Source organism: Pinus tabuliformis, chromosome 7 (assembly GCF_031772625.1).
Source record: "Pinus tabuliformis cultivar Carrire ecotype Pingquan chromosome 7, CPIR1, whole genome shotgun sequence".
Classification (NCBI taxonomy): domain Eukaryota; kingdom Viridiplantae; phylum Streptophyta; class Pinopsida; order Pinales; family Pinaceae; genus Pinus; species Pinus tabuliformis.
Window position 1 is genome coordinate 1,996,676,878 of NC_142293.1, and position 21,917 is coordinate 1,996,698,794.

General features: G+C 33.1%; 1 pseudogene; it reads right to left on the minus strand.

Annotated features, from left to right (window-relative positions):
* Positions 1-2,659: 2,659 nt before the first annotated feature.
* Positions 2,660-5,416, minus strand: LOC149256476 (uncharacterized protein At4g15970 pseudogene; annotated as a pseudogene).
* Between the last annotated feature and the right edge of the window lie 16,501 nt (positions 5,417-21,917).

Genomic DNA, 21,917 nt, shown 5'->3' on the forward strand with positions numbered 1-21,917 from the left:
ATTAAGATTGATTGGCCTTTTCTCGATCTCCAGGGCCTCTTTGAATTTACGATGGTGAAACTGCGCAACTTTGGCAATGACTTGAGCCTCCTCTAGGAAGAATAATGTTTTAACAATTTGTTTAATTAGTTAGTAGTTATAGATTATTCAATAAACATATATTATTATTTTAATGACCATTATATTTAAATAATAAAGAACTAACTTACCAATGGACCATTAAGAAATTATTACATAATTACCTAATGTAACTAAATTAAAAAAATAGTAGTGATTTATTACATAATAATTAGATAGCAATTGAATAATAATAAATCATTTAATATATATTATATAATGACCATTATTAATATGATAGTATAGGTTCTCTTAATAATTGAAATATTATTAATAATATATCTATTTTTAACTAACAAATGAATTCAATTATATATCTTTTTATTATTAAATAAATATATTATTAATAATAAATATTTAGTAATATAATTAAATAATAATAAATCATTTAAAATATATACTATATAATGACCATTATAATTAAAATATTAATAGATTCTCTTAATATTCGAAATAATATTATTAATATATCTAATTTTAAATTAATTTATTATTATAATAATTGAATAGTATTAAATCATTGAATATATATTAAGACCATTATAATTAAAATATTAATATTATCCTTAAATTAACAAATAAACTCCTTATTTACCTATTTTAACTATTTCTAGAAATATTAATTAAATATTTGAGTAGTTTGACCAGGTTCTTAAATTAACAAATAAACTCCTTATTTACCTATTTTAACTATTTCTAGAAATATTAATTAAATATTTGAGTAGTTTGACCAGGTTCATTAGGTCACATTAGCCGTTAGCATTATAGCTGTTGGAATCTCTGCACACTCTATTTAATCGAGCTAAGCCGGATTAGTTCTTTAACTTGTCCTGACGATGAACCACACTGGTTGGTTCGAAACGCGTCGACAAAAGATTGGTTATGTGATTTTGCCGAAGACTATCTTAACAATGTTATGGATCACAGAAGTCTAAATTCCTTAATTTATTAAAATTTCATAATATAATTAAGTAAAATTGTTTAAAATATATTTTTAAGTGTATAAATAAATTTCACCCTCTTGAGAGTGGATGAAATTATACAGAGTAAACAATTTAAACTCAAGTTTTTAAAAATGTCTATTGGCTTTTGAAGCCTTTGTTTTTTAATCATAAATTATTACTAAAATTGTTATGTTTAATATTTAAACATAAATTAAATTTAAAGATCAATCCACTATTAAAACATTTGGTTTATATTATTTTTATTTTATTTAAACACTTGCTTTATATTTTATATTTATTATTTTTTTACTACTTTAAATAGCTTAGTTATATAAAATAATTTTTAAGTATTAATCTTTTTTTTGTCAATCATAGAAATAAAATTTTAAAGAGTCTTAATTAACCTCTTTTCTTAAGGTCTTAGTGAACATTGATCATTATCATTATCAAAAAAAATTAAAAGAATGATTAAAACTATCTATATTATATTTTTTATTATTACTATTATTATAAATTATGGAAATAATTAATATATCATTTAAACATTTTTATATTTAAAAAAAAAAACGCTGGAACAAGTTTTTTAAGGAGAATGATTTACCCTCATTTTACTATGGAGATTCTTAATCTGCAAAGATTGTATTAGTTTTATATGTTTTAGAAAGCAAGAATAACTTAAAAATCTTGATGATATTTGTAAAAACATTTGAATTTCAAATAATTTTATATAGTATTTATAAAAAATTGATTTTTTTAAGTAAAATAATTTTTCTTAATTTGCCTTAATTATTTTTATAAAAAATAAAAATTGATAATTTTATGTTTAATAATATGCAAAATTATTTCATTTACTAATGTTTAATCCTAATCAAATTTAAATTAGTTAATTGATACTAAATTTACTTATATAATGCCAATATTACCCATAATTATAAAACTAGAAACTATACCTAAAAAAACGTATAACAAAACAAAACACAATAACAATAATAATAATAATAATAATAATAAGTAATAAAAATGCAATATCATAAATAAAAACGTTATGAAAACCAAAATAAATATGATAATATTGTGTAGTGTTGTCTTCCAGAGTCATCACATACAATTGGAATCGATGTTTTGAACCATCTTCCATGGTGTTGTTTTCCGGAGTCATCACATACAATTGGAATTGACTTTTCGAACCATCTTCCGTGGTTCATTATCAAGATAAATCCATGAGTGATTTTTTATGATGATATTTTTAATTAAATTAAAAAAAAAAAAAAACATAAATAAATTTATGATTAAAATATTCATGAATTTTTATAAAAGTTAAATACTTATTGTGAATAATTAAATTATTAAAATTCTAAAATAAACATTTTTACTCACTCCAAAAATATAATGTATTACACATCCCTACTCTCATGGACAATTAAATTAAAATACTAAAATTTATCACTAAAATTCTAAATTTTCGCTTCCTCACTCAAAGGGTATGACTTTCAAATTACACTCGTTTCCATACTCAAAGAGCATGACTTTCAAATTACACTCATTTCGACGAAGTAAGCCCCGAAAACAAATACTTAACTCCACCCTTGGCAGGTATACTACAACCATGACCTCATGCATGCGTTGGCAGGTCTCCATTTTGCCAGGTGGGCAGATGAAGAATTGGCATTAGGGTTTCTGTATTCCACCCAGTCATCAAGTGCGTTTCTCAGATCAATGAGCTTCGCCTTGAGGTCTTTGCAGCAGTTTGCGTGCATGGTGTAAACATCAACCAACTCTGGGCTCCTCTGGCAGAATCCCCCAAAATACTTGGTTTCCAAAAACATAAATTTCATTCTCCTTCGAGCAAATCCCCTTCTGCGCTTCAGAATATTTAAGACGTCCTGCTCTTTCTGGCCCGGGAAAAAGCGTCTTGACAGATACCAGTTTCTGTAAAACTGATGGTTCGTTCATTGGAACGGACGTACATGAATCCTGTGTTCGCCTCGTTCTTGACATCAAAAGGGTTGCCATTGTAATTGTCACAAGTAATCTGGATGTCTGCATCTTCTCTCAGCCTTCTCATGGGATTTCGCAGCCACAATATGTCAGCGTCCTGCAGATTAAAATATGATATACTCTGTGCCTATCAAAATATACAAACTTCAAAAGGAAAAAATCTCAAAGTCTTTGAAGGCAGGATTGAACTATGACCAGAATTAATCTTAATCATATGTTGAAGTGAGATTTTGGGTTGATACAGAGAACCTTAAAATCCTGTAGAGCATGGGTTCAAATCAAGAAGAAACCATAGTCAGAGTGAAATTAGGTTCTGAACATTCCGAACAATCCACTTTCTGAACTTTGGGTATGGTAAACCATAAGCAAAGTAGAATTATGAGTAGAATCAATATGGCCTTGATCGATGACATGTTTATGCTTCAGGGCATGACAAAACCAGGACAGAACCATAATCAAGGTTGAAAAGGAGTATAAAAATGATTTCAGGCTATCTTGTTCAACTTATGTCAATTGTAGATTTCTCAAATATCTCAGAATCTTAAGGTGGGTGACGTTAAAAAAAAATTTGACCCTTTATTGACCATCAAATTTAAGAATATTTTCAAAATCTGTAATCATAAAATGCCAGAACTAGAATATATTTTACCAAATTGTCATTCAGGGATGTCTGTTGTTCTATGAAAAAATTGATCTACCTGATTCGCTGGCTTACATTTAGCTCTTCTTGCCAATAATATCTCATCATGCAAAACCCACTTATTTCCAGAGATAGCCTGAACATCCTTATTTGGATGGCATATTCTTAGAATATCCCAAAATTTAACCCATAAAAAACTATGACTACAGGGCTTGCTAAAAGAATCCATGTTCATCCGTTAAAATGGAAACCTAGAATGGAAGCCTCAGATTCATGTATCATCTGGGTACTAATGTTTTCCTGAAACTTCAAAAAAATTATGTTCCAGAATTATTTTGTATAAAGGCTCTAAGAGTTAAGCTGTTTTTATTTTGACCTGCTTAAACTTAACTCTCAATGTAGATTCAATAAATTTGCACCAGCTGTTTGGAATGACAGGAAAAAAACAATTTGGCAGCCTACCAGACAGGGCGTCCAAAGTATAAGAACCTTTTGCTGTAAATAATTACATCAAAATATTATGGCCTTGAACTTAATTAGATTGCTGATTTTAGGAACATTTCGCAATTTGAGATAGAGGAATATAATTAATTTTTTTATTTTTTTTGTCTATCTTGTTTGTCATATTTCAAAGTGAGTAATATTCTCAAAATCTATAATTTGACCTTAGATTGCAGAATTAAGAAATATTTTGAAATCTGAGAAAGAAGAATGACCTCAATTTGTTTGACCTTCTTGCTCCTGCTCCTCCTATCTGTCAAATTTCAAATTTCTGAATACTCTCAAATTTTAAAATTTTGATCTTACTGGTGTTAGTCCTATTTTTCTTATTTTAAATTTTTAAATATTTCCAAAATCTACTATCAAAATAAGAATGATCGAAATCTTCCTGGAATGAGACAAAGACAACTCCCTGGAATGAGACAAGGACAACTCCTTTGGAGAGTAAAATTTGATAGACGGTCATGCCTCTGTTCCTATCCTTTAAATTCCTATACAAAATCCCGGGGATACAAAATTCCAGGCATTCTTTGAATACTTACCGAAAAAACAATATTATAACCGCGCTCCAAAATCTCTCCCAAGAAGCCAACCTTCCTCCAGATCATCTTTAAGTAACCTTCAGACATGAACAGCTTCTCTGCAGAGAAATCAACACCCCTTGTCTTCAGAGAGTAGCAGTGTGGATGAATTTGGTGACAGCGGTTGTAGGCCTTGTCATCCAAAGCAACAATGAGCAGATTGTTCAGCAATTCCTGTGTCCCTTCACCCACATTGAAGTTCTCCAGGAATAGATCAATCATGGTATTCGGTTCGACCCAAGCCGCATTCAAGGCCGTGATTATTACTGTCCTGTTCGCATTAGCTGTTTTCGCCAAAACTATGTCCAATTCATCTTGAGGTGAAGGGGAAGGAACACGAGCTGGGGCAGGCGCCATTAAAATCTTGTGTACACAACAAATACAAAAGATTAAAATCACGGTGCACTGAATTTGTTATGTGCTGCTGAAATATAAGACAAGTAATAGTAATAAATTACCAGAGGCATTCTTTTAGCAGATCCCATGGAAATCTCTGAGTCTCCTGTAAGTGTGCGTGAAAAGAAATTGGAGAGAGCAGAAAAGGGGCTATTAGCGTTTGTAGCCTTCTGCAAGATAGTCGATAATGCTAATGCGATGCTTGCAACGCAAAGCAGGATGAGGAACATGCGGGCCATGGTGGCTTCTTCTCACCTACTTATGTTGTTCGTTGCAGGAATCCACCCATCCCTTCCAGACAGGATTGACAAGTAATCTCAGTATGCACAGATTTCGAATTAATGTCCGAGTTTAACAAGAGACTCGAACTCGAGACATTCACAAATGGGATACAGAATTTGCCGGTCGCGTCGCAGTGGTTGAAGTTGAACGCCCAAACAAAGAAATAAAGCACAGGAATTACAGATATCGTTCACCGTGTCGGGATTTCTACTGTAAACTTATATAGTAAATTTTGGTAATCGAACTCACGCAAAGCGTGTGCCACTCCTGACGGCTCACGCCATTTTTCTGCTTAATCCTCCCTCGCTCTGTTACTGCTTTTGCTTTCCGCGACATTTCGATAAATTTGAATTTATAATTTATATAATAATAGTTAATTTATAAGCTTGAATTTATAATTTATACAATAATAGTTAATTTATAAGCATATGATATTAGGGTTAATCGTGACTATAAAAAGTGATGACTTTTCTTTCTTTCTTTTCGAAAATTAGTTTTTCCAGTGAAGAAGAATCCCCACGACAGGAGAGTCCAGGGAGAAAAGTCTTAAAGATACAGAAGAGCCTAGAGAAACAAAAGAGAAGCTACCAATTACCATCACTTAAGTAACCTTGCCCCACATGTAAATTAAAGTGAGCTCATTGTTACCATTGGGTATGGGGTCTACTCCATCCCGTGAGACGATGCCCTTTCCCTTGATGTTTGAAGTCTCATACATCTTCTTTCAAAAGATTGATTTAAGGAAGTCAGATTATACCAAATTCATAGAGAGGTTAAACTAATTCTATATCTATTATGTATTACAAATTTGATTGATTAAAGTATACATCTAAGTTAAAAATTTAAAACTTTGTAATATTTTTTTTTTGAATTTAAATTGTATTGTCTCAAAAATTTTTTACACCCAACAAAAATTTCAATATATATTATGTCTAGTCTTATTCTACCTTAAGGGAAATTAAATTTATTTACCATTCACAAGAGTTGAGATGATAACTACTAACATTGAACAACTACCATAGACTGGACTGTAGAAAGTAAAAAACAACCATCAAGTTCACACTATAGATGGCTTTCAAGGTGAGCAAGCCAAGCATCCAAACTAGCAAGATAGAAGTGTTGGTAATGTTGCACCCATTTAATTTCATTCAAATAAGAGATTATATGATTGTGATCTTCATGTTTTTCCTTCATGACCCTGCAGGAGAGTCCCTTCAACTACCAATGAAGGGTGATGGAGTTCATTTATTGACTTCGTCATCCCCTGGTGTGTCCAGCATCAGGAACCCAATTGGCTACCTTAGCTTGAATTTATGAATCAAAATAAGCTTTTCAGTCACTAGTGGTCAAGGATTGAAGTTGGAAGATTTCCTCTTGAATTTTAGGGCGTGTGACAAAGTGGAAAATGGCTGCAACATCCTAGACTTGGGCTTGGGCTCATGCTTGGCCTTGAGGATCGCTATCCCCAGACCCCTGATGGCAGCACATACGTTGTCAAGGCATATTGCACTGAATAAAAAATGGCCATGATAGAGTTCTTTCCCATAATACCCAGAAACCCAAGGGATTGGAAATGAGAAGACCAAATAAAAGTAAAGCCAAGAGAATTTTGGGTTGCCAAAGAGATTTGTGACAACTTCCAAAGGAAAAGAACTGACGAGGGAGGGTAGATAATAGACTCCTAGTAGGGCAGTGCCCAACAACCATTGCGTAACAACCCTGGTCAAAAATCGAAGTAATAAAGTTAATAAAAGCAAAATAATAACCTTGGTCATGGGACACGTATTCCAAGCTAAATGTTGGGACAAAACATAGTGATGGGGATCACTTGTGATTAATTAATGGCTATGGAAATTGGCAAAGGTTTTGGAAAGCCATGAGACATTTACAGGTATTTTATTTATGAAAATAATGGAAATTAGGAGAAAAGGGAGGTGAAAGGTACCAGATTGCATGTGAGGAGGAAAATGAATGAAAATCATGGAAAATGAAGAAAATGTAGGCCTCATTAATAAAAAGGTTTCTGAGGATTAGTTTGTATCTTTTGTCTGTTTAGTTTTGGAGCTCTCTCTCTATTCTCTCCCTCCCATACTCTGGTACACTTAGAGTTTTCTTGGATTTGGAGGAGTGTGGCATACTTGGGATTTAGAGAAAGAAGGCAAAGGAAAAGCTAGAAAGCACAAGAGGACATCGGGATCAGTAACTACAATGAGTTTTGCTTGCAAGTACCAAGTTGCATGTATGATTTCTTTGCTAGTTTTAACATGCATGGTGCATGCATGTGGTTTCTTGGTCATGATCTGTCATTGGCATGGAGGATTTCCTGGATTGATAGTGGATTTGCTTAGCCTTTCCATTTCCTGGATAGTCATGGTGTTGTGGGTTTTTTCTTTGTTTTCTAATTGGTTCTCATATTCCTTTGGATGTGGGTTGAGTTACTAGTTCCTGGAAGCCTTGGTTGGACAAGTGTTCTGGAAGCCCTATAATAGCTTGATTTGAGTTACTAGCCGTGGAGGGTGGGTGTGGATGAAAACAGAGAGGGTTCACTCTCGTCCTTTTGTTCATAGTAGGTTTCCCGCCAATCCTTGACATGTGGGGCAGCTTTAAGAAGTACAAAAGTAATCTTTTCCCGATTGGAAAAGTCATGAACTGAAAAATATCCTTCCAATAGATTTAACCATTTATCTATGGTGTTTGCATCTATCAGGCCTTCAAATATGGGAATATTGAAGTTAACTTGTACCTTAAAAGGAGTGGTGCCTCTAGAGTGGCTTCTGGATGAAGATGCATCTCCTGTGGGTAGTGGTTGAAGGATCTCAACAAAGTTATCCATCATCGCATTCCTCTGCCACTTGAGGGATTCCTCGATCAAAACTTTGAAAGGATCTCTTTCCCCCTCATCTTTCTTTTCTTCCGCCATGGGAGTTCATCGGGTTTTGCGAGGCTGATATTGCAATGGCTTAACTAGATCAAGCCCTAACTCATACCCCGACCTCGTTGGGGACATGCAAATAAAAACAATGAAAGAGAAAACCACTCTGATACCATTGATCTGAACTTAAACAGGAACGCAACAAGTTACTGATATAATCGTAAACATAGAGATGCAGTAGAAAAACACTTCATTTCATTAATAGAAAAGTACTGAACTATGCTTACAAACAGAATGGAAATAAGATAGTTGGGATGATGATAGCTTATCTCTGAGAAGAGATATGGAAGCTACATGCCTCTGAACTGTGTCAATGAGGCTCAAGGACCTATTTATTATTGGAAAACATGAGAAAACCATAAACAACCAAAACCCTAACCCCAAGAGATGTAACACCAATATTTTGTGGGCCCCATTGGGGTTATTTGGGTAGCCAACTTCCCGGGGTCATAACTTTGATCATATTATCTTCGTTTGGCGCGTACAATACCTTGTTGGAAAGGTCTCTCTGAGTACTACAGGTTTCACCACTAGTCCTTGCCTCTAGTGATGGGCCTGCTGCAGACCCCAGAAAAACGTCGTTTAGGGGGTCAAAACTGCTCTCGAAGTTCAGGACCCGAAAAACTGCTAAAAATAGTAAATGTTGAAATGAACAAGGAAACATATGAAACTGACTCGGGGGTCTAGGTGTAATAGGTGCATGGCCACTAATATCCACATGTATCAAATATGCTAGTAGAGATAGAGAGAGGGTAACTGGACCAAATTGAACTAGTCGCAACCACCATTCCAAACAGAAAAGGAGTTTCTTTAAGTTCTCGATTGGGTGGTCTCCCTTATAATGTTGGCATGGTCATTGTTTCCCATCATCAACTCCCCAAATACTTGAGAAGTACATCTATGTTCTCTGGGGAGATACCCAACATTATGGCCATCTTTCCAAACTCTATGGTGTACTTATGTACACTCTACCCCTGCTTCTACCTAAAGTAGTGCACTCATCCTCTACATATTTGTTAGGATAAAATTATGACTTTATGAGGCTCTTAAAACCCTCCCATGTAGTCAATGGAAGATTCCCTTCCAGCCTCAAGGTCTCCATGTTTCTTTCCCACCAGGTCAGGGCATGCCTCTCTAATTTTTAATCATGCAAATGAAATATTATGTTCTTCCTCTATATGATGAACACTGGATTAAACTTCTAATTGTTGTAACTAATGATTTAGCTTCAGAGCATAAATCTTACCTAGGTATAATTTGATATTGATCTCCTCTTCGATTTTCAATAGGGACCATGAATGTTTCACGACATTCAAACTGGGTTGATCTCTTTTAGGTCCTTTCTTTGGCTTATTCTTTGTTTCTTCATGATCTGTTGGTCTCCCCTCTGACCTGTCCTTTGGGTTAGAACCTCTATCTTCTCTAAATAAACTAAGCTTATTTCTTAGGGCTAACAAGATGAGAGTCATACTACAACTTATATCTACAACTTGTGTTTCCAACTACAAAAGGATCTTCTCTACATGATCACAAGATGTATTCATAGATTCATCGACCATGACTAGGGTTTTATGACTTTTGGCTTAAATGATCTATAATTCCTACAAATATCCACAATATACTGAAATAAGCCTACTCTAATAACAATATGATCTATAAAATATCATGGATATTCCACCAGACAGTTCGTCACAAAATATCTAATATATTATACTTAAAAAATACGAAATCTACACTATGATTGCTTACTTCTCTTTAGATTTATGGATGTATAAATTATTATTTATTGGATATGCATGAAAATTATTATTATGCAAAAAATAGAGAAAAATGAAATAAAAATCATAAACCACTGTTTGAGACAAGATATAACCTAGGAAATCCTTTCGGGAGAAAACCCGACCAGAAGGTGAGGTTTCTCTACTCTCTTTCTTTAAATAGAAAATGGTTGCACACATGCAAAAAATTAAGGCCTATAGCCAGTGGGATACTACAGTGCAAAAATCCTCTCTATGTGCTCTTTCCCTATCCCTTTCGGCTACTCTACTCATCTATAGAACAAATGCACTTGAAAAGAATGGAACCCCTTTTCCTCTTAGTGGCCTAGTTATAACACAATCCAAGGCATACTAGTGGTTAGGTTAAACTCCCTCAACTCTTTACCATAGTAAAATATGAAATCTTATAGAATATCCTTCATCATGATCACATTTCTAGCTCCTTTTCCATAAATAATGGGGGCTGATGTGGTATCCTCTCAAATTATGGTGGTCAAAACAAGAAGGTTAACTTATGAGTGGCATAGCTTTTACATACAAACTTTAATTTAGGTGATTCTTGCATTGTTGGAAAAGTATTTTTGTGTAGAATAGGTAAAAAAATGATTAACTAAAACAACAATCCACCCTCCGCGCCCCCCCCACACCACAAAAAAAAAATAAAAAAAATAAAAAATAAATAAATAAATAAATAAAAATCATTTGATGCCTCAAAATGCTCCTGATATGTTTCAGACCACAATTTTCCAAATTGGGTCTTGCTGAATACAATTTGTCACGCTGGGTCCTTTCGGTAAAAATGGTTTTGTACACTGATTCCTCCACTTCTATGAAAGCATAGATATGGATGGAAATCTATATAACTATCCAATCTAGATAACTATGACTTGCACTTTCTTTTTAACTAAACTATGGTGTAAGTATTAGATTTTCAACTTACCTTAGCAAGAGAAATTCAACATTCAAATACATAAAATTTATCAAGGCATGCTAAGTTAACAGGATGTAAGAAAATGAAAAGTTGTGTGATTTCTATCGCCACAACTTTGTATTGTCACAACAACCTTCTAGGCACCCAAACCCCTATGTAAGGGATGTGTAGCTCTTGGCCTTAACATCTTAGCTAAGGGATGGAGAGATGAGGTTATACGAGGTTAAGAAGCAAATAAAGGAATAATTATGCACTCCTCTATGTGTCAGGGAAAAGGACACTAATCCATATATAATCATAGTATACCATGATAATATGGTGAAGGACAAATAGATAGGCCCTATTTGGAAACAAATATAGGAAACAAACATCTCTCATTTGAAGACATGTTGAAGATGTTAGGAGATGAGGCTACCCCAACCTACCAACTTAAGGAGGTGGAAATACCTACCTTACAACTTCAAAATTATGGAGCCTCACTTCCCCATCACCTTGTGAAATGTTATTTCTAGGATACCCTTCTACAAAGGTTTATTGCAAAGACTTGAAACAAAATGGATTGGGTTGATATTCAAAACCCCATTCCTATTTAGGCCTTTAGAAAACATCACATAGGAACAAAAATCTAGAGAGAGAATAAATAGAGGATCCAACAATTTTTTACCAGCATGGGGAATTGGCCAAGAACATTGCATGGGATGCAAGGGAGGTTTTAAAAGAATAACAGGATGATTTTTAACAATTTTTGAATTGCAAATTGGTTGCACAAAGGTGTGCAACATTTTAAGGTGGGGGGTGATGATGGGGCCACATATTAGACACCCTATAGGCCCATCTCTAATTTCATAATTGATCAATTTTGTATGTTTTGACTTTTTTGAAAACCATTATGATAGGTACATGATTATTATGTGTAAATTAGGAGTTCTCAAAGAGTTAGTCAACCTTTGAGATATTCTAACTTTTGTTTGCAGATTAAGGGATGATTTGATACATATTATGATGATTCTTTTGTCTAATAGTAGGGAGAGATTTCAAGGATGTTGTTTGCTCCTATAGAAAAATTCAAACCAAGATTGATTGTGCTCCATTTAAAGAATTTACACCTACTACGAGCACCTTTCTATATTATTGGGAGACATCCTACCAGGCAATAATTTTAGGACTTTTGATGGAAATCAACCTTCCCATTGAGGAGGTTATTCCCTACACTTTGTATAAGAAGAAATTGATGCTTGGCCTTAGATTTAGCTACTTTTTTATTTTTTATTTCTCCCTTCTAAATATTTGTATCGTTGTGATCACGGTTTCAACTATTTATGTGTTTTATTTCAATAGTTTAATGAAAACAACTCTATTTCCTAGCTATTTATTGTTGATTTCTTAAAAGTCTTTGAGCAACTTGGTGAGGGCGCACCATAGGAGCTTCAAGGATTTTTGTGTGCTTCTTTGATTTCATTTCCATGCTTTCTTAGTTGAAATTGTTTTCAACATTTCCTCTTTGTTATAGCAAATTAGTGAGTTGTAGATTTGCATGTTCTTGTAAAAGTTAGATGTGATAGTGCATATACCTTCATAAGTGATATTTTAAGTTTTTACATGAATATTTTAGGTTATGTGATGAGTATTTGTAGTAAAAAAGTATGTTGTTCATTTAATTTGAAAACCAAAAATTTTTGTGGAAGACTCCTATAACAATATAGAGCTTGCTGTAGAATAACACAAAACCACATTCTTTTCACAAATATTAATTGGTAATGCATGTTTTTTCATAATGGATGTTGATATCAGGCTATATATGCTGACAAAAGGATTTAAGGCATGGCTACGATTTGGTTATTTCAAGTTTTATTTATTGTTTTTAATATAATTCACTCTTGCAATATAGTAGATTTTATTGTTTCATTTTCTTCCTCTAGACAATTGTCCTTTATTAAGCATTAAATGTAAGAGCTAGAATGACGTTAGATAGGCATGATTAGAAGCATCTATATTAAAGATGGAGATAATCTTATATACAAGATTAGCAATGCCTTGAATTTTGTGTACACTTGGGTTGATAATTAAAGTAGAAGAGCCAATTAAAGGTAACATTCTTGTTGCATTTTTTAGGCCCATCATATATACCAAAGGAAATGCATAATGTTCTATTAGCTAGGCAACCTGGTTACCAAAATAAAATTGTAGAAATATGAAGCAAATACCTCCAGCCAAGAATGAAAAATAATGTTTACATATCCAAGTGTATGGAATAACAAAGAATAAAGTTTGAGTATAGACATTCAATAGATTTTGTACAACTATTTCCAATTTCAAAGTGAAAAGTGTGACCATTGATTTTTCATTAAGTTGCTCAAGACAATAAGGCAAAATGATTCAATAATGGTAGTGGTGGATATATTCATAAAATATGCTCATTATATTCTACTTAAATTTAGTCATAAGGCAACTAATATCACAAAAAAATTATATGAAAGAGATTTCTAAGTTGTATGGAGTAATTAAAGCATCTGTTTCAAACATAAATATAAGGTTTACTTCAACATTTTGGAAGGGATATTTCAAATATTTTGGTACAAACCCAAATTTAGTATAACCTATCATCCACAAATAGATGGGTATAAAGAGAGAGTTAATCAAGTGATTGAGGTCACATTAAGATTGTATGTGATGACCAAGCCATCCAAGTGAGAGGGCTACTTACATTTAGTTTAAGTTTCCTACAGTATTGGATATCAATATTTACTAAAATTGATTTTGTTTGAAGTTTTATATAGTATAAAGTGTAATTCTCCAATTAGTTTTGAAAATGAAGTAGACTAGAGTAGTACTTTCACTGGAATTGCTCATAAAACATAAGAGAAAATGGCCAAGATCAAGTAGAATTTAAAGGTAGTTGTCATGGGATAGGAAAATCAGTTATAAAAATAAAGGCAAGACACCATGGAAATTTAAGGTTGGGAAGAAATTACTTTTTAAACTGATCTCAAGGAAAAGAACATTGAAGTTCAGAAGACGCACTAGTCTAGAAACTAGATATTGTGGTCCATTTGAGATATTTAATAGAATAGGACTAGTAGCATAGATGCTTGCATTTCCTACTTCCACAAATGTGCATAATGTAAATCATGTGTCATAATTGAAAAAAATGTATGCATGACCGTAACCATGTCATTGACTAGACTATGATTCATGTGGAGCCAAAATCATACTTCTATGTATAGCTAATGCTTATATTGGACTGAAAGGTTAGAATGCTATACAATAGTCATAAAGTAGGTAAGGATCAAATGGAACTACTCCATCCTTAAGGAAGTGACATGGGTGCTAAAAGGAGCAATGTGGGAGGAATAACAACACCTATTTTGGAATTTTGATGGGAAAATTATCGTATATAATGGTGATGCGCGTCGAGGATGGTGAAAATTATAGGGAGAGGGGAATGTAACACCCATATTTTTTATCCCTAGAATATAAATGTATGTTTTTATATAATGAAAGGATGAGAACCAAGAAAATTAATGTGTATATGAAATATTGATTGTAAAATACATCACGGGGTGTAGATGACAATGGCCAAAATAATGGGGGGTTATGATTCCATAAGAGATAAAATAAAAGGGGGTCTGTCAATTTAAAGGGCTTAAAATAAGATAGTATTATCTAATTATGAGACTGAATCTTTATATCGTGAATTTTTTAATTAATTTATTTAAGTTTCCTAGCTCTTTGGGTCTTTGGATAAATTTCCAAGAGATAAACATATGCTTTGCATGAAGACATGTGAGTTATTGTGGGCATGTAAATATATTCCATAGTTTTGTGCATGTAAAGGGGATTGGATATTCATTCTACTAGAAGCCTTATTTGCTCCACTATGGTTACAATAGAAATTATGGGAAATGAAACCATGTTGAAGTTATGAACCCATGTGAGGAATATTTTGGTCTTTGAGAAAACTAATTATAGGTAACAATCAGTAGAGTACCCAATAATGACATATCTTCATTTATTTGTGCTAAATACCTATAGGGAAGTGGGATAACCCAAGGGACTACGTTGAGGAAAATAGGAGCCCATTCCTTAAGTTATGCATGCTGCTACAGAAGGAGGGCTAATGGATTGTTATAGTTGTAAGAGGTTGTAGATGGTGAATTTCTAGGAATTGGGATGTGAAAGAGAGTTAGATAAAACAACAAGAGATTTCAATCTTGTATAATCATAGCCTTAACTTAGGGGTGGACTTGTTACATAAATATTAAGGGAAACAAACAGCCTATATTGGGTGGAATTTCCATTGTGAGAAAGCAATTGGTGATTATATTTCTAGAAATATTAGAGTTGTGGATTAATATGTTTATGTCAATAATGGGTTTTATGTTTATTCAATGTAGAAATCCCTTATAGATTCAAACTATTAATTGTAATATAATAAAACAATAGACATGAATCCATTATACTCATCAGTTGAAACAATTAAACGATTGTGAAATCATGAATCATACGAAAGAAAGAATTCAATAAACACATTACACAATGATTTCTTGGGGAAAGCCACATCTAAAAACCCTTGCTATTTGTATATTACGTTGTTTAAAAAATATGAGAAGATTACAATGCTTTTATCAAGCCCGAGCAACCTCTGCACTATCTCTATCTATCTCACAACTTCCTATGATGAATTTGGCCAATGCTTAGCCAATTTCCTAGACTTCCAAGCTCCTACTTCCTTGCACTGTTCAATGAGGAATTAGGCCCCTATTTAATAAGAATTTTCCTCCATTTGATTGTGCAGTTCCTTTAGGATCTTCCTATGATTGCATGCACCATCTATACAATTCATATAATCATACAATTGATAATACACTGTCCCTAAATCCAATCTCAACTGGTTATATCTCTGATCTGCCATGCATGAGTTAATTATGAGTGAATATCCAATTTATTGGTTGATCACTTCAAGAAGCACCACACTACACTTTAGGCAGCACCACAATGCACTTTAGGTAGCACCACACTACACTTCATGTAGCACCACACTCGACTGCAGGCAAAACCACACTATTAGACCTCCCACTAGTTCCTTCAATTAGTTAGACTAAATCAATTAATTACAACTCAAAATAAACTCAATCAGGGCTCATATAATGTAGGAGACACTCTTCATGACTCTAGTTAAACTCTCAACGCGAATTAACTAAACCAACCAAGTCAATTTAACTTATTTAACTAATATAATTTGTCATGAGATGTGGAATTACAATTCTATTCCCAATTTACTGCAAGGACAAATTAAATCGGGCTCTTTCTTGATGTTATTTTTAGCTTTTCTTGTTGCTATTTTCAACACTCCCTCTCAGCAAGAAAGGGATTCACATCTATCCTAATACAATACCTTTGGAATGTTCTACATGTAACTCTTGTCGTTTTTGTTGTTGCTACTGCAACATCTACAACCAAAAAAGTCATCCAAACAAAATAAATTGAATCAACAGTGTCTGCAATTATCTACTGGGAAAAAATGCGTTGCTACTGACTCTGCTACTGAGTGTCCTTTGTTGTCAACAGCACTCTGCACTCCTCAGTATCTGAGTGACACTGATCCTCCTACTACTAAATACTATGGGCCCCTGTAGCAAGCTAATGATCCAAGAGACAAAAAGCACCTCAGTAGATCCTGCCAAAATTTCAGCACTCCTGGGACTATTACTTCACATCGCTCCACCTCACACCTAGAGGTATGACTGCATGTTCTCCCTCTACCCACTTGGCTCAGATTCTCCTCCTACTAGAGGTATTTGACTGATTCTCTTCATCATCATCCTCGTGATCAACCCAACTGTCAACTGGATTAGGCTTCCTCTTGAGAGCTAAAACATGTTGCCTCTCAACCACAATGTCTCTATAGAATGACATACTAAGAGTATTGAAGAATTATTCTGCAAATTCTATTCACTTGCAAGGACAACTTCGAATTCTTCTCTTCTATCGTGATTTCAGCTCTGATACCATGTAGAAATTCCTTGTAGATTCAAACTGCTAATTGTAATATGCTAAAATAATATACTTGAATCTACTCTACTCATCAGAGGAAACAATTAAACAATCGTGAAATTACGAAGCATACATGAGAAAGAATTCAATCAACACATTAAATAATTATTTCTTGGGGAAAGCCATAGCTAAAAACCTTGCTATTTGTATATTGCATTAGTCAGAAAATATGATAAGATTACAATTCTTTGCTCAAGCTCGAGCAACCTTTGCACTATATCTATCTGTCTCACAGCTTCCTAAGTTGGCTCTGGCCAACACTCAGTGAATTTCCTAGCCTTCCAAGATCCTACTTCCTTGTGTTGTTCAATGAGGAATTAGGCATCTATTTAATGGGAATTTTCCTCCATTGGATTATGCAGTTCCTTTAGGCTCTTCCTATTAATGCATGCACCACTATACAATTCGTATAATTATACAACTGATAGTACACTATCCTTGAACTCCAATCTCAACTGGGTCTTTCTCTGATCTGACATGCATGACTTAATTATGAGTGAATCTTCAATTTACTAGTTGATAATTTCAGGCAACACCACAGTGCACTTCAGGCAGCACCACACTGCACTTTAGGTAACACCACACTACTAGAGCTCCTACTAGTTCCTCTAGCAGTTGGAACTAGTTTAATTGACTTTTACTCAATTAGAATGAATGAATTAATTACAACTCAAAATAAACTCAACTAGGGCTTTGTTGATGCCTCGAAAATCGCTGCAACAACATTGGGGGATAACCACCCGGTCCGGACCTTAAAGCAGCTCCTTTTCCGTTTGGTGTGGTGGCTCCGACTGGTTTAACTAGGTCCAGTTACCTTCTCCCTATCGCTATTGGTTTATGATGTATCTTTAACTACCAATAGACAGGGATATCAGATCACTTCTTCTTGCTGATCAGGCAAAAGAATGACCCTTAAGCTGATTTGGGTTCAGCCAAGCCACAACTAAAGTTTTGCCTCTTTGAGGAGAGGACTTAAAAGAATGTAGAATTTACTCTAAATGCAAGCTTATTCTATGATGCAAGCAAAAGAAACTAATCTAAATCCTATCTTAATTAGGCAGATATAGATCTAACCCAACTAAGAGCAAGATAATTAAAGTATTGGGATTTACATATGTCTTGTTTATAATGAATATCAAGTTAATGAAGTAGTTCAATTAACTGATATTATGGATATCAAAACACATCCTATTGAGACCTCTTAACTGAAATAATAAACCAACAACACTAAGGAAGTAGTTCACATAAATGATATTGATTATCAAATCAGCAAATCCAATAACTAAACAATAATATGTGGAAATAGTTCACAACATATTACCACTCAATAAATCAATTTTAATAAGGCAGATTTCTGAGTAAATAGTTACTCAGAAATCAGAAATTAATCCATAAGAACAGAGATACATGATAACAACATTGAGACAAACTACCCATATTGACAATAGTGCACAAACATGAATAAAATGACACATTCCTGTTACCATAAAAATGAAACTGATATTTGAAATAGTAGTATTAAAAATACCAATTTATTGCATCCATTTCTCTGATCTTGGTCTCCAACAGTCCTTTACATTGCTTGAACTTCTGCCTTTAAAACTAGAGCGACAATAGTGCAAACTCTGCCCCTCATACATAATTCAAGATGCAAAGGAAAAATTCTCAATAATCCCCAGATCTGAGATTTTCTCTCCTCTCTCCTACAACTCTAAATTCCTATTACACTAGTGCTTTTAGAAGTCTAGAATTGCAGAGGAGAGCAGCCCCTTATTACATTATGCAATCTATTACTTATACTATCTGTGAAGGAATTCTTGAGAGGAAAGTTTGGTGAAGAGAAATCTGCCAAATCCAATTGCTGGAGCATTCTCATTGATTGAGATCATTTTCTCCATATTTCTTACACTGTTTTCCTGCAAAAAGAAATCAAAATAAATTAAAATGCAACAATAAAATCAACATGGCATCGCTGGCATTTAAATAAAATCCAATCAAATTCTATAAAATATAAATTCTCTATTGATGCCTTGGGATGATTTAATTGGCCAAGAATATCATTGACGAGTGAATCTGCAATTAGAATAGGCCTGGACCAATGAAAATAAAACTCAGAAAAATGATTTTTTTTTCAAAATTCGGAGCTTGATCTTCTGCCTGATTTTTGACCCAATAAATGACCAAATCTGTCAATGAAATCTCCTCAGAAATATTCTCCTTGATTTTCTCTTTCCAATGAGTCGTCCTGGGCCTCATTTGGCCAAGTAAAACTCATTCTATGAGCTTCCAAAGTTGATGAGTCAAAACTGGCATGAATCTGGAAATTCTATTGCTGGGCTAAAACTTAAAATTTTAATTAAAAATCTAATCTTAAATTAGAATTCTAATTATCTAATAATTAATTCTATTTTAATTCTTAATAATAAATTAAACTAATTATTTAATAAACTATTATTAATTAATCTAACTAATATCTAATTAGCGATTTATAAGCAAATTTAATCTAATTAAAAAACTAATCAATATTAATCTAAATGATATTTAAATTTTAATTAAATTAATTAAATATTACATATTAATTTAAATAATATAATATATTACATATTATTAATTAATTTAATTAATATAATATATTAATATACAAACTAATATTAAAAATGTATAATAACCTACACTACTTTTTGTTCACTCCACTCATACGTATGAGTGATTTAGAAAACTTAAACGAATACAAAACCTAAAACATGTCTTTGTTTTAATGCCCTATGCTTTATGCTTTATCGCCGATCGGGGGAAGTGAGGGTATCGGGGTTCTCAAATGTGTTACAATGTCAAAGTCCCCGATGCGATATAAACTAAATCGGCAATCGACGTCGGGAGGGCTTATGGGGAATATCGGGGGTTTGTAAAATATGTTGCGAACAAAACTTCCGACCCGATATTGCATCGGGGGTATGGTGTAATGTCGGGGCTTTTTATAATATGTTCCGAATAAAACCTCCGATGCGATTATATATTATTTATTTATTTTTTATATTAAATTTTAATTTAATTAAATTAATTATATTAATTAAATTTAATTAAATTAATATTTAATATTATTTTTTTTGGTTTTGATTTTATTTTAATGAATTTTAATTAAGTTGTGAAATTATCTAAACTACAGCCACTTGAATGTTTGGGTTTTCGAGTTTAGGATTTGATTTGGAATTTAGAGTGAATTTCTTAAAATCCCGATAATTAATAATTTGGCTGCATAACTAAAAATGAAAAATGTTAGTAAAAACTCGCTACGGGTTAATATTTAAAATGAATGCCTTATTGAACTAATTTATTTACAAAATGAAATATTGTACATTTTATGCATTTTTAACCCAGGCTAGATAAATGATGAGACTTCAAAGGAGTGTCATTTTCAAACCAGTTGACCAAATGAGGCGAAACAAGCGTCAATGGGAAGCTTGTAAAAAATCGATTCTAACAAAGCAATCAAAACAAGAATCCAAAGAGAATGTAAAATTAACAAAAGCGTAGGGCAATCAACTAAATAAAAATCCAAAAAGGTGTTTAGCCAAATTTTTTATAGAAAGGGTCCCCATTATTTGAGTTGTGCAAGTCAAAAATGGGGGGTTGTGTTTTTACCACAACAATGGCGACACGCGGGAGAAGAACCAGTTATCTCTATTTAATGAGATTTTCCTAAAATTAAAGTAAAAATAATTAAAGAAGAGAGAATTATTTTTTGGAATGCTTGACTAGGTTCATTAATCTTAATAAAAACAAGAATCATCTGATTGTAATTTTTCTTAAAATTCCTCATACATTAAAATATTTCAAAACTCTTCATCAGTCCTTAATTAGTTGTAGAAATAAAGCAGGGGTCACTTTACAGCTTAGCTTTTTAAAATATACTCATTTGTCATAGGTAGAGCCACTGCTGCCAGCAAACATCTATAGTTTCGACAGGGTTACCTTTTAATCATAAATGATTCAGAATCCCATCTGTTTAAGAGTTATTGATCTAGAGATAAATCCATTTATATATGTTTATTTTTTTTGAATTTTATTTTTGTTATAAATCTTAAAAGCCATTGTCCCGGTTTGGTGGCCAAATAGTTGACAATGCCATTCACTGGCTATAATCAGACTGAACAAGCTGGCTCGTGATGAGACCCCTTGTCTTATAATTGTTTGCAATCATAAGCCATTACCCTGGTTTGTTTAGCAGTGTTGGTAATGTCAGCCTATTTTTCCCCTATGATCATGGTAAGCAGGCTCATGATGAGACCTCTTATCTTTTAAGTTTAAATATATTTATGGATCATACTCTAGAAAAATAAGACTCTTTGGGACAAGGAGAATCATTGACTCCTTAAGAGTTAAGAATGACAATTTCAGAGTTAAAAGTGCTTTGCTGTAAAGTGTCTTTACTTGGTTATAAATAAATTTCCTTGACTGATAATAAAACTTTGAAAGATCTTAATAAAATTTTGAAATCTCAAAATGATTACAATTTGATGAAAAATAAATTTTCAGATTTTATGATACTTTGCCAACTTCTCTTGATTGGTAATCTCTTCCTTAAATATGTTTACCTTTATAATAAGAAAATCAAACTCTGTTAAGAGATTTAAGAAAAAGCTAATAGGTGACTATTAACAAATTTTCTCCGCGTATTTTGACCATTGTTAGGTAACAAATAGGCCTTCCATTTAAATGATGGCAAAGTCACCAAAATCAAAGCTGAAATCCGACGGAAAAGA